General features: G+C 57.1%; 1 protein-coding gene across 4 annotated transcripts in view; it reads left to right on the top strand.

Moving 5' to 3' along the window:
• The first annotated feature begins 2958 nt into the window (after window positions 1-2958).
• The window catches only part of KANSL1 (KAT8 regulatory NSL complex subunit 1), a 77111-nt gene continuing 66750 nt past the window's right edge, over window positions 2959-13319 (top strand). Inside the window, exons 1-2 of one of the 4 annotated variants that reach the window (XM_077190760.1) lie at window positions 2959-3060; window positions 3587-3730. The gene's annotated coding sequence lies outside the window, so the exon portion shown is untranslated. Of the gene's footprint in view, window positions 3061-3164; window positions 3731-9318; window positions 9707-13319 lie in introns of those variants that run through there. The other 3 variants (XM_077190761.1, XM_077190762.1, XM_054649539.2) reach the window with 3 other exon arrangements.

Below are 13319 nucleotides of genomic sequence, written 5' to 3'. Positions count from 1 at the left end.
TTCCTTTTGGTTCCCAGCATATTTTCTAAACAAAAAGCAGGAGGAAGCAGGTGCTATTTACTTTTCCATAACAAAAGTTGTTCATGTGGGGACCAGAGATCCAGGAATTGTGGGGCCTTTTTTTTCCTTTTTATTTGTTCCCTGAAAACTGCAGTAAAACTTTCAACCCCTTGGAAAAAGCTCTTAATTGAGCTGGGATGTTCAAAGGACCTTTGTGCTATTTGGAAGATTTAATACATAAAAACATTCCTGGCTTTGTATGGTCATCCTACCTTAAAGGTATTTTCTTTTTTCCCAAGAATCCAGGGTCACATTTAGCCCTTGCTGCTATTTTACATTCTAAGGAAAAACACAAAATTAGTATTGAAGGACTAAAATTTGGCTCTTTGAGGAGGGACAGGGAGGAAGAGGCTGAGCACGGAGATACTGGCAGGGAGGTGAGCAAGTGTTCACTGAAGAGAATTAGGGAACTGTCATTTCATTTTCTTACAACAAAACTATGGAAGAATGCAAAGTGTGGGTGTGGTGTTGCTATTTGCATTGAAACAATGTAATTTGTCCTTTTTTTTTTTTTTTTTTTGCTTTTCTTGATTTTTTTTTTTTTAATTTCAAAAATTGTACAGTCCTAGGGGGAAAAAATTCTTTTCTGTTAATATATTTGCAATTCATGAAAGGATGTGGAAAATCCAAATAAATTACTTTTAAAAGCAGGCTTAGCCCCAGCTGCTTTGGGTCAGGGGTGGGATTTGCCCTTCAGGAGCTGGGCAAGTGACAGAGGTTGGGAAAGGTTTAAGGGCACCTTGGGGTGCACAGGGCTCTTTTCTGTCCTGTGTCACCTGTAAATCTACCACAGCTTCCAAACGGGCTGCAAGGCCCTGGCTGGAGTTTTGGGTGAGGTGGGAGGTGTGACATGGGTGTGACATGGGTGTGAGGACCTGGAGCTGCTGGGATGAGTCCAGAGGAGCCCTGGAGCCAGGCTGGGAGAGCTGGGGGGGCTCACCTGGAGAGGAGAAGCTCCAGGGAGAGCTCAGAGCCCTTCCAGGGCCTGAAGGGGCTCCAGGAGAGCTGGAGAGGGGCTGGGGACAAGGATGGAGGGACAGGACACAGGGAATGTGTCCTGCCACGTGTCCATCCACTGCCCAGGGCAGGGATGGGTGGATATTGGGGATGAATCCTTCCTGGTGTCCAGAGAAGTTGTTGCTGCTCATCCTCACCTCCCATCCTGCAGCGACAGGAGATTCAAGAAGCTCTCAGGTATGGAGCAGGTTAGTTTTATTTTCTTTTTTTTCTGCCTTCCATAGCAGGTCCTCACCCTGTGGTTGCAGCTGCTGTTGCTCAGCAGAGAAATTAATTATCACAGTGTCTTACACTTGCAGAGCTGGAGGAAAAGCTTGCCAGGAAGGAAGGCTCATGGCTGTGCAGAAATTCCTCCTGCTGCACGTGGGCATCTTGGATCGAACCTTTTACCACTCATTTTTGCCCAACCTATTTGGTAATTTCTGAGAGCCGAGTTTGGCTGTACAAACAACACTGAGATTAACCCATTCCTAGCTGCTTCCCCCATGGTCCTGTTGCTCCTGGACGTGTGTTCCTGTGTCTGGGTGCAGTGAGAGCTGAGCTGTTCTCCTGTGCCCCTCTGCAGCCTCCCCCATGGGCTCTGCCTAGTGCTGCACCCAGGCTTTGCTCAGGCAGGCTGAGCTTTAGGTGCCTTCAGACAAAGGCAAAGCAGCGATGAAGTTGGATTTGTCCATCGTTCCAGGGCTGAATCACAGCCGTGTGCTGAGCACCAGGAGCTCTTTAGGAGCACCTACATCTTACCAAGGTTTGTTCTGTTGTTCACCACTGACTGTGGTGCTGCAACATCTTATTTTCTGTCCCTCTGTCCAAGTCTGCAACTTTTAGAGCTGATCCACGAGCATGAACTGCTTTTTATTTTTAATGGAATGGAACTGGGTTTTCCTAAGGCAGGGATCCCAGTGCTTTTAAACTTTGTCACCTCAGAATAAAGTCTTAGTCTGGATTTTCCTGGATAACCAGGAAAAACAACCTGGCTGTTTCATGTTCCCTGGGGAAGGAGAGCAAGGACAGTGTCTGTGTAGGATCAGCATGGCCACCTCTCAAAGTGTGTTTGGAGCATCTCAAACTTCCTTCCAGTCCTCAAAAGGGCTTAGGAAAAAAGAGGGAGAGTAACTTTTTACACAGGCACATAGAACAAGAGGGGGAACCACTTTAACTGGGAGAGAATTAGATTATAGAGGTGAGGAGGAAATTCTTTACTCAGACTTTGGCAAGGCCCTGGCACAGGGTGCCCAGAGCAGCTGGGGCTGCCCTGGATCCCTGGCAGTGCCCAAGGCCAGGCTGGACACTGGGTCTCCCTGGCACAGTGGAAGTGTCCCTGCCATGGCAGGGGTGGCACTGGACAGAGGCCCGGAGCCACGCAGGGGACACGGGCCCTGTGTCACCTGTGGGACGTGGGCCTGGTGCCATCCGTGGGCCCGCTGTCCCCGCTGTCCCCGCTGTCCCCGCAGCCCTCGTCCCCCGCGCCGGTGCTCGGTGTCCCGGCGGTTCCTCCCGCTGCCCCGGCAGGTCCCTCCCCGCCGCGGGACCCGCGCCCCGCACGGAGCACGAGTGGCCTGCGGCCCGCGGGACGCCCCACGCGTGCCCCGGCTGCCGGCCCGGTGCCACCTGCGGGACACCGGCGCCCCGTGACCTCCCAGCCCCGCACCCGCCCCGCACCCGGGGCCGCCCCCTCGCCCCCCGCCCGCCGCTCCCGCGGCCCGGCCGGACCCGCGGCTGCCCCGGGGGGTGGGGGCGCGCCCGGGACCCCCCGGTCGGTGCCGGTGCCGGGGTTTGGGGGGGGGTCCCGGGGAGGGGGGCGGCGGTGGGGGGGGGGGCGCGGGGCAGGGGCCGAGCGGCGGCACCGCATCAATCACCGCCCGCCCCGCCCCCCGCGCTGATTGACGCGGCCGCAGCCAATGGGGCGCGCCCATGCCCCGCGCGCAGCCAATGGGCGCGGGGGAGGGCGGAAGGTCCCCGCTTGAAGGCGGTGGAGCGGCGCAGGTAGGAGCGGGCGGGGGTCGCGGAGCGGGCGGGGGGCTCGGGGAGGGGGCCGCGCTCGGCCCGGGGGTCGCGGCCCCCGCCCCGCGGGCAGCGCCAGCCCCGGGCCCCGGCCCCGCCGTCCCGCAACTTGGCCGCGGGGGCCGGGCCGCGGCGGGGCCGGGGGGGCCGGGCGGCCGCTCTCGCCCGGGAGTTGGGGGTCGCGGGCAGGGTCGCGGCGGGCGCCGGGCCCGGGGCGCCGGGAGAGCTCCGCCCCGCCGCACTGCCCCGGGGGGCCGGGCCCGGCCGGCTCCGTGCGGAGCGGGGACCCCCCCGCCCGCCCCGCGCCTCCATTTTAGCCCGGGGAAGCGAGGCCAGGCCCGGGGGGCTTCGAGAAGGATCGGGGGTGGCGGCAGCCCCGGCCCCCCGCGCCCCGGGCCGCGCTGCGAGCGCCGCCGGGCCCGGCCCCGCCGGCCGGCCCGGGGCGGGATGGAGGTAACGGTGGGAGGGGGCGGCGGGGCCCCCTTGTGACAGCCCTTTCTGTCCCCAGCTCCTGCACTTTCCCACCTCCTCGAGTAAATAAATAAGAAACTTACATCCCGTCGGCAGAGGCTGCGAGGATCCGGAGGCCGTCCCCGTGCTGCCCACCTGGAGCGCAGGTGTGAGGATGGGCCTGGCCAAGATGCCCAGCAAGGTACGTCCCGTGTGCCCCGCTGCCCGGCCTGCCCGGGGCTCCCCGGGCCCGGCCCCGGCCCGCTCGGGTGTGCTCAGGTGCCTGGGCAGGTGCTGGGCTGGTTCCCGACCGTGCAGGATGACGCTGGAGCCCTGCACGTAGTTTCTTGGCTGATGCAGAACTTTAAAATGGAGGTTTGGTGTTATGGCTGGAAGCGTGGATTCATCCTGTGTGTGTACAGGGTGTTTCTCTTTCCAAAGCCATTCCAATGCCGGTAGTGAAGAGATGTGGAGGCTCCTCTTGGGAGCAGGTGTGTGTATTTACAGGTGTTACCTGTCCTTGTGTGCAGCAGCATCGAGACATCAAGGCATGACTTGCCCAGAAAAAGAAAGATTTCCTGCTTTTTTTTCCCTCTCTTTATTGTGTTCATCCTTAAACCCCTTATAGTTTACACTATAAGGTCCTTTTAACTTGCTGATTTGATCTGGTTTGTATATGTATTTATAGTATCAAAAGAGTTTTTTCTACACCTGTCAGAGGGGTCTTGGTTTTGTCCTGTGAAAACCAAAGGTCTAAAGCTGGAGTTTCCTGCTCACATTTCTGTCCCTCTGGTTTCCCTGTGTGTGAGTGGAGCTTGGCAGGGCTTTGCTGGTGCTTCTTTAGAAAAGTGACCTCTTGCCTTGCTGATGTTACTGCACATTAAAAATGTGTCCTAAACACTCAAGTACAGGAATTGAGTTCTGTGCAGCTGAATAAAACCTGAAGAAAAGTGCTAAAGGGAAGGATATTTCCCTAATTTCATAAATCTACAAGATAAAGCAGCCTGACTTTAGGCCAGTTATTTGGGGCTGAATTTAGACAAATTCTCTTGTAATGGGAAAACCAAAAATCTTATCTCAATCCGTTCACACTGACCTTACACAAATCTGCTGTGGTATCTGATCTCCAGTTAGCCAACACAGCAGCAAAGCTCTTGCTCTTTGTACACAGAATAACAGTGAGTTGTTTTGTGGGCTTTAAAAATGGAATTAAATCTCCCTGTTGTGGTTTTGGAAATTATCGTGAAACACCTTGGAAATCTGTGTTGTTGTAGCTCCTGCTGACACCGGTGGGAATTAGGAGATAAATTCTCTGCAGACTGGTCTTCATTTCCAAAGTGCCACGTGCTGATGTGTTGGGGTTTGACGTGTGGCTGTGTGGAGCCTCACCCACGTGGGCACTGGGGTGTTGGCAGCCCTGTGCATGTCCCATTTGTCCCCATCCTCAATGCCAGCTCCTTAGTCTCATGCTGCAGTCTGGAAAACTGTGCAGGAGAAAACCCAGTGAGGTTTCAGAGAGCTGCAGGCCCTGTGGGATGGGGAGATGGGGCTGGTTTGGGAGGCTGTGGGAGGGCAGGGCAGGGCCCCGGGGAGGTGCTGTGGATCCTTTGTGGCTCCCGTGAGCCGGCAGGAGCTGAGGGAAGGAGCAGTGCCTGGTGTGCTGCTGGGGCACGCGGGCGGTCCGGCTGTCAGTCTGTCCGGCTGTCAGTGTCCAGCCGTTGGGCTGTCCGTCCATCCCTGTTGGGCTGTCCAGCCATCAGTCTGTCTGGCTGTCAGTGTCCAGCCGTCGGGCTGTCCGTCTGTCCCTGTTGGGCTGTCTGGCCATCAGGCTGTCTGGCTGTGGGGTGTCCAGCTGTCGGGCTGTCTGGCCATCAGGCTGTCTGGCTGTGGGGTGTCCAGCCCTGTCAGGGTGTCTGTCTCTGTCTGGCCCTGTCGGGTGTCCAGCTCTGTCAGGATGTGTAGCCCTGTCTGGCTGTCGGTGTGTCCAGCTGTCAGGCTGTCCAGCCCTGTCAGGCTGTCCGGCCGTTGGTGTGTTCTGTAAATCTATCACAGCCTTCTAAGTGGGCTGTCCAGCTGTCTGGCTGTCGGTGTGTCCGACCATCAGGCTGTCCAGCCGTCGGGCTGTCTGGCTCTGTCAGTGAGTCCAGCCATCGGTGTGTCCGGCCATCAGGCTGTCCAGCTGTCCGGCTCTGTCGGTGTGTCCGGCTGTCGGTGTGTCCGGCTGTCGGTGTGTCCAGCCCTGTCAGGGTGTCCGGCTGTCGGTGTGTCCGGCTGTCGGTGTGTCCGGCTGTCGGTGTGTCCAGCCCTGTCAGGGTGTCCGGCTGTCGGTGTGTCCAGCCCTGTCAGGGTGTCCGGCTGTCGGTGTGTCCAGCCCTGTCGGTGTGTCTGGCTCTGTCGGTGTGTCCGGCTCTGTCGGTGTGTCTGGCCATCGGTGTGTCCGGCCGCTGCATCCCCCAGCAGCTCTGCTGAGCGGCGTTTGCTTCTGGAGGGGAGGGTCTTGCTGGACCTTGATTTTTGTGGTGTGTTGAGTGTGTCACAGGTTAAATTGCTCTGCAGCTCTGCCAGGACCTGGCTGAGGGCTGTTCTCACCGTCCCCCCACCCCACTTGTGCTCAAGCTCCTGGCACCTGGTGTTGTCACAGTTTTGCAATGTTTTATTGGCACAGAAGAGACCAGCTCAGTTACAGCCCCTGGGTTCTGTGAAGCTCATGACCCAGAGCTCCTCAGAGGGGCAGAGGGTTTGTGGGAGCAGAGGAGCAGGGAGCTCTCCCTGCTCCTTCCAGGGGAACGTGCTGCTCCAGCTCTGGCTGTGCCATGCTCACAGAACGGGGACTCCTGCCTTCTCCTTCCCATTGCCACTTCCCTGTGGTTGCCTGGGCTCTGATTCTCCCATGCTGGATTTTTCATAGGAAGTATTGTTATTAAGAACAGGTAGAGTCTCATCATTGTGTTTTTTAGTGGCTATCCACCTTTCCCACATACAGGATGTTTCCCAAACTGAAATAGCATGGTTTTAGGCTCAAAAGCCATTAATAATAACACTTAAAAGTTATTTTATTTACAGATATGCATATACTTATTGTATAGAAACTGTTAAATTTTTGAGGCAGATCTAATCAGAGCAAGTAATGAGGATTAATAGGTGGAAAGATGAGGTAACAATCAGGTGTGAGTAGCTGGGTACACAGCCCTCACCAGCTCTTGTGGGTTTGAGTGTTCTGGATTCCTTGCAGAAGAGGACACTTCAAAGGATGATGCTGTAAAAATGGGGCTTCACTGGGGACAGCTGCTCTTGTTCATGGGTCAGGAACATCCTGTGTGAGGGACAGGTGGGTGGCTGGTCCAGGAGTGGCCAGTTGTGGCACGGTTTGGAGTGGGAAACTGAGACTGGCAGGGCCATAGAAGGTACGTGTCAGAGGCCAAAGCTGTGTAATCTTACACTGCATAGCAATTTTTGCTACTCATCTCCAGATCAGGCTGGACCATGGAAGCTGCAGCTGTGTCTGTGCTGCAGGAAGATCCAGACCTGTACTGGAATGTCAAGCTGGAATCTGGGCTCTTGGTTTGTGCCTCAGCAGAAAGTCCTACACTGTACAGTGATCAGAAGCTTGATTGCACAGGAATTTCTTTTAATTTCCTTCGCAACAGATTGTCCTCACTCTTCTGTTCCAGTATAAAAACCACATTTGTTGCTACTTCTGCTTTTCAGCTGAGCTCTAATTCAAAGTAGATTAAAACCAATAATACCAGAGGTTTGCATGCCATCATAGGGTCCTGGGTTCCTAAAGTTCTCTCCAAGTGAGACGAGGTGAGGAGAGAGTGTGCAGCTGCTGAGTTCCTCCTGCAATTGTCTTTCAGGAAAGGTATTTTTGTTACCCTTAAGAATAGATAGTGTTCCCTGTGTGACCCTGGGTGCTGGATGTGGGGCTGCTGATAACACACTGCCCTGCTGTCCTCCTTGGCACTGGTTCATTGCTGACTTGAAGCCATGTTCAAGGTCTTTACACTCATTTTCTTGAGGTACTGCATGAGAGTGCTGAGCCTGGGGTGTGGGGATGGGAATGGCCATCACTGAGGGGACAGCTGGGACTGCAAGGGACAGCCCAGGATTGGGGCTGGTTGTCTGCAGCTCCCTGCTAGGGCATAAAAACCAGCATTAGTCTCTCTGCTGTCATTAGCTGAATATTTTTACTGGAGAAACACTTAGGTATAAGCTGCGTTTTCAGCATTTGTGTGGTCAGTAGAGACCTCTGGGCGGCTCTGGCTGCAAGCCCAGGTGGTCGCACACACCCTTAGAAAAATGATGAAATGCGAATTTCCTGGCCCAGAAAACCCAGTTGTAATGAGAGTGCCGTGGTGTGGCTTGTTGAGCAATATATTGGATTTTAAAGCGTAACCGTGGTGCCTTGACTCTGTATCTCCAAATGGTTTTTAGAGGAAGGGAGCGTTGCTCAAGCACGTGGTGGGATTCCTGTGCAGGAGTTCTGATCCCTTCCAGCTCAGGGTATTCTGCAGTTGCTTCTGTGCTATTGAACCGCCCTGTGTGGTGCTGGGACTTGAATCACGAGGAGGAAATAAACTTGTCTGTGTGTGCTGCATAGTGCAGGCCAGGATTGCACGTACTGGAAACAGGGTTCCTCCTTTCCTAGCTCTGCAGCCGAGCAGGACAGGTTTTGTTTTTACTCAGTGCATCTCTCAGTGGCGGTGAGCACAGCTGGCACTGCTGTGGCTCTTTCTCTTTGCAGGCAAACCACGGTATAAAGCACTTTTTCCTTGGCAGGGCTGCGTTCCTGCTGTAGAGGCAGCAGAGCCTGAGCAGGGAAGGAAGAGCCTTTGCCTGGCAGGAATTGCAGCGGCTTTGTGGCACCCCCGGCGTGCCGGGCTCTGTGCTGGGCACAGTCAGTGTCACCGCCTGCCAGGGGCCAGGCTGAAGGTCAGAGAGGGGAAATGGTTTGTGCGGTCCCAAGGGAATGCTTTCTTGCTCTCGGTGTGTGCTGTGTGAGGGAGCTGTGAAGGGCAAGATCGGGGCAGCAGCAGCAGCACCAGGAGCCCCGCTGGCCGCGCTGCCAGCGCTGCGTGCCCCGGCCGCGGCCCCAAACCCTGCCCGGGGGCTGGGGGACAGCCCCGGAGCCCGGCTGGGGCACGGGGGCTGCCTGGAGCCCTTGGGCAGATTTCCTGGGCAGAGTTCCTGGCAATGAAGCCGGGGACTGTGGCAGGAGCAGCGCGGGCCGGGCCGGCAGCGAGCTCCCGGGGCTGCGGCTGGGCGCGGGAGAGCGTCACGTGCAGTTTTGCCCGGAAACGCTCAAACGGCGAAGGTTGTTTGTTTTATTTTTCCCGGGAGCGAGCTCGCGGTGGCAGAGCCGTGCATTTTGGGCAGGAAACGGTTAAAACAGCGTTGAACCAGCGGCGTTCCGTGTCCTGTGTGTCCCCGGCCGCGGGGGCGGGCGGACTCCAACTCCCGGCGTGTCCCGCGCGCCGCCGCGGGCTCCCCCTGGCGGTGTCCGGCAGCGGCGGGGCCGCGGCGGGCGGACAAAAGGCGGCGGGTCCGCCCCTCCCTCCCCTTCCCCGCCCTCCCTCCCCGCCGGCGGCGGCGGTGCCGGTGCCCGCCCCTCCCTCCCCTTCCCCTCCCCTCCCGCACTGCAGCTCCTCCGCGCGGCCGCGGCGGGCGCTCGGCGGGGCCCCCCGGCTGCGGGCGGGCGCGGGTTGCGCTGCGCGGCGCGGCCGCCGGGGGCGCTGCGGCGGCGCCCCCCGCCCCCCCGCCTCCTCGCCGTCCTCCTCCTCCTTCCCCCCGGTGCATTCTCCGGCTGACGGGAGGGGGAGGGCAGGGAAGGAGCCCGGCCGCCATTTTCGAGCCGCGCCGCCGCCGCGCTCGCCCGGAGCAGGGGGGGACCGGGCGCGCCGACGAGAAGCGCCGCAGCGCCCGCTCCGCCCCAGCGCTCCGACCCGGGGGCGGGGGGGCCCCGCTCCCCCCCTCCCCCCCCACCCCCAGCACTGCGGCCGCCGAGGGAGACGGGCGAGCCCATCCCCCGTTCCGCCGGGGCGGGCGGGGGGGGCGCCGGGGGTGGCGGCGCCGCGGCTGCCGCCCCTCGTCCCGGGGGGGCCCGCTTGGTTTGTTTGCGAACTGCGCCCGTTTCGCCGCGGCCGAGCCCGCCCGGACCGCGCTCGCCGCTCGTCACGTGGTAGGTGCCGCTCGCCCCGCGCCCGCCGCCCCGCGCCCGCCGCGCCTCCCCCGCCGCCCCTTTGTTAGAGCCGCCGCGCCCCGCCGGGCCCCGCCGCCGCCGCGCCCCAACTTCTGCGAGCCCCCCCCTCCCCTGCCCTTCCCCTCCCCGGTGCGGCGGAAAGTGCGGGGGTCGCGGCAGGAGAGCCGCCCCGCACCCCCCCCCCCCCTCCGCCCGCCCGCCGCCCCCGGTGCTGCGTCTCCCCGGGGCGGGGGGGGCGCCGCGGGCGGGGGGCGGCGGCGCCGCTCGACATTGAAATCCCGGCCCCGGGGGTCCCGCAGGGTCGGGCCGGGGCCTCTCACGTGGCCGCTGCCCCCGGGGAGGGGAAGGGACGGACGGGAGGGAGGAAGGGGGGCACCGTTCCCTAACCTGGTGGGAAAGGGGGGCTGGGGTGGGTGGGGGGGCACACGCGAAGTTTTAAAAGTAAACAGAAAAAAAAATTAAATTGCATAACCTCAAAGCTTGCAAAACGCGTGGAGGGAGCAGGTCCCGCGGCCCCAAATCCGCCTGGAAAATAGGAGCGGAGCGGTGCCGGTAATCCCGGTGGGCTGTCACCGGCGGGAGCCGTGTCACCGGGCGCTCTCCCTGCTCCCGGGGTGCACAATATCCTCATTTTCCAGGTGGCTTCGAGCTCCAAAACCGTTTCCCTGTATTTACTTTCTAGCCGCATATTTTGTATTTTATTTATTTCGAAAATCGGCCCTGCCGATCCAGGATTATTTTTCCCAAAACAAGCTGGAGGAGTCCGGCTATCCTGATATGCTTTCCGTGATCCCTACGTGTGTTTACTTCCATCACGGGATTAGCATCTTCCAGTGCTTGGTTACGGAGAAATTTCCATCATTTGGGGTATAAATGGGGGTTATGCAGGAGGAAAACTAAAGCCGCTAAATATATTGGGAACTAAACTTATTTTCCCCCCAAAAATCAGACCCACCTTCCAAACCGAGGTGTCATCTCTCCTCTCCTTGAATTTGTGTCCAGGTGGAGCAGAAGGCAGGCACTCCATAGATTATATTCCCTGTTATGTAAAATGCACTTGAATGACAAACTGTAGTTTTCCATGAAACCGGTCAGGATATGGGAGGAACTGCAGGTTTTTTATTTGTTTTGACTGACCATTATATTTTGAACTGGTTTGGGCCACGGCCGTGCCGGTGGTTACATCATGTCGTGTGTGTTGTGTTCAGGGTGCTTTGTGCCTGTGGAAATAAGGTGAGGAGGCAGCAGCCGGTTCTGGGCCGGGCAGGACTCGCCGTGGGTCGGTGCCGCTGCTGCGGGGATAAAACCCCGGGGCTGCCCGAGTTGGGAGCGTGGCTGTGTGCGCCCCGAACCTCTGCCAGTCCGGGCATCTGCCTGCGTGCAGGCGTTTTCTCTTTAAAACCATATTTGTCCTTTTTATAGCCTTTGTTTTCATGGAGGAACCTCTGATGCTCTTCCCTGCTTTAGCGTATCCTCTTGGATTTCCATTCTGGCACGGGAACAGCGACGCTCGTCAAGATGATTATATATTTTTTTTTTCTTTAATTGAGAAGTCAGCAGCGTTTTATATCGGCGGAGGGGGCGGTGGAGCAGAGCGGGGCCGGGGGCAGCGGGGAGAGTCGGGGGAGCCCGGGGCCGGTACCGAGCCCCGTTGTGCACTCGGTTCCCGGCCCAGTTCTGCGCTCGGTTCCCGGCCCGGTTCCGCGCTCCGTCCCCCGTTCGGTTCCCGGCCCGGTTCCCCGCTCCATTCCCCGTTCGGTTCCCGGCCCGGTTCCGCGCCCGCCCCCGCGCACCAGGGACCCGCGGCCCGGCTTTGGCGCGGCGGGGATGGGGACGGTGTTTTGTTGTTTTTTCCCCCTGTAGCCGCACTGCCAAGGTAGCACAGCTGTGTGGGGCTTAATGGATTGATATGCTGCAGGAGCAGTTAATTGTGGAACTTGGTTGTGGTACTGTTATAGCTGATTTGTAATGATTTAGCAATGAGGAATGACTTGTGTTCTCTCGTCAGAGGTGATAAAGCAGCAGATGACCAGGCAGATGTGGCTGTGGGTTTCTCTTACGCCTTTTTTCCCCCTCTTTTGCCTTGTATTTTTTTTGAAAGCTGTATTTCAGTCCCATTTGCTCTCGGAGATCATCCGGTAACCGGAGAGCTGGTGAGAGTGTGACATCATGCGAGGCAGGGGTGAAAACTGAGCGGTTCTGTGACCAAAGTCACTTCCTTTTGCCCTGTTTATAACTCGTGTTTTGGTGAAGGCCACTGCCATTATCTAATGAACGCCCAGAACAAAGCCTGTCTCTGGAGTTCCAGCACTCCACCCTTCCCTGCTCGGGCTCCACTTGCTGCCTGTCCTCAGGAACCTCAAAAAGCTTTTCCAGGGAGGATGGGACTCAATGGACAGCGAGGTAAAGATAAGGCCTGGGGATTCTTAGGCCCAGCCCAAGGGGAAGGGTAAAGCTTGGGGAGTGGGAGAAAGGGCAAGCAGCACAGATTTTTATTTCTGGGCTTTCCCCCCACCCCCTTCCATACAATTTTCCTCTTATGGAAAACTGCCTTTTTCTGGCACCATTTTTTGAGTGTAGGTGAGTGGTATCTCAGCCTGAACCCAAACAGCACCTGATTTTGTACTTTTCTGTTTGTGTTTTTACTGGACTGTCAGAGAAACAGGTGGGTCAACTTAGGGCCTAAATGGGAATTTAATTCCTGGAAGGGTCTCAGGTGGATCACATGGTGATGAGACCAAATAATGAGTAAGTTCTGCACGCCTGCCTCTCTTCCCAGTGTTTATCCTTCCATTAAAAAGAGCTCTGAGCACTGGGCAGTTGCAGTGGCAGGTGATCTGAGAAGCAGCGTTTCCGTTGCTGCATTTTATAAATACCATGTCCCTGCTCATGACTTCCAGGAATACAATATCTATCTGGAATGAAAAGCAGCAAAGACTTGGTTTGAAAATCCTTCCCTGTAAACAGGAGTTTGGCTGCATGTTGGAGGATGCAGTTTTCTGTGACAAATCGTTTAAATTAGAATAAAAGCTTTCTGTTCTTTCTCAGCTGGGCCAGGAGTTGTCATACCCAAATCAGCAAGAGTCTGGGTGATGCAGAACTTGAGTAAACATAATTCCATTAAACCCTGCCCATGTCCTCGTCAGCCTGAGTTCAGAGCCATGTTTTTGGAAGAGCAGAGTTTGGATAAGGACTCGTTCAGGTTTTTTAAAGAAACTTAGAAAACCGGTCTGGGTCTCTCCTGCCGCGAGGTGCAGCCAGCAGGTGACTGCCAGAGTTTGGAGAGTGAGACAAATGGAGAGATGTGAGATGTTAGTAGTTGGGGAGACTTAATTCTGGAGTTCTGACAGTGCAGTATCTGAATTTAGTGATGAAACTGTGCTGTTTATCTGATAAAATGAAGGAGAAAGGTAACAAAATCGAATCTCAGGAGGGGAAACGGGGGTAGGTGTCAGCCTGAACAGGCCTCGTCCTCATCTGTGCCTGAGTTAATCTCTTGCTGCAAACTTATTTTTTTCAGATTTGGTGGTAAGAAAAGTTTAATTGAAATATATATTTCTGTACTGGGAGCTGCTTCAGGCCTCAGAGGCCT

The sequence above is a fragment of the Agelaius phoeniceus genome, chromosome 26, assembly GCF_051311805.1.
Source record: "Agelaius phoeniceus isolate bAgePho1 chromosome 26, bAgePho1.hap1, whole genome shotgun sequence".
Classification (NCBI taxonomy): domain Eukaryota; kingdom Metazoa; phylum Chordata; class Aves; order Passeriformes; family Icteridae; genus Agelaius; species Agelaius phoeniceus.
This window is presented reverse-complemented; position numbering and strand designations above follow the sequence as displayed.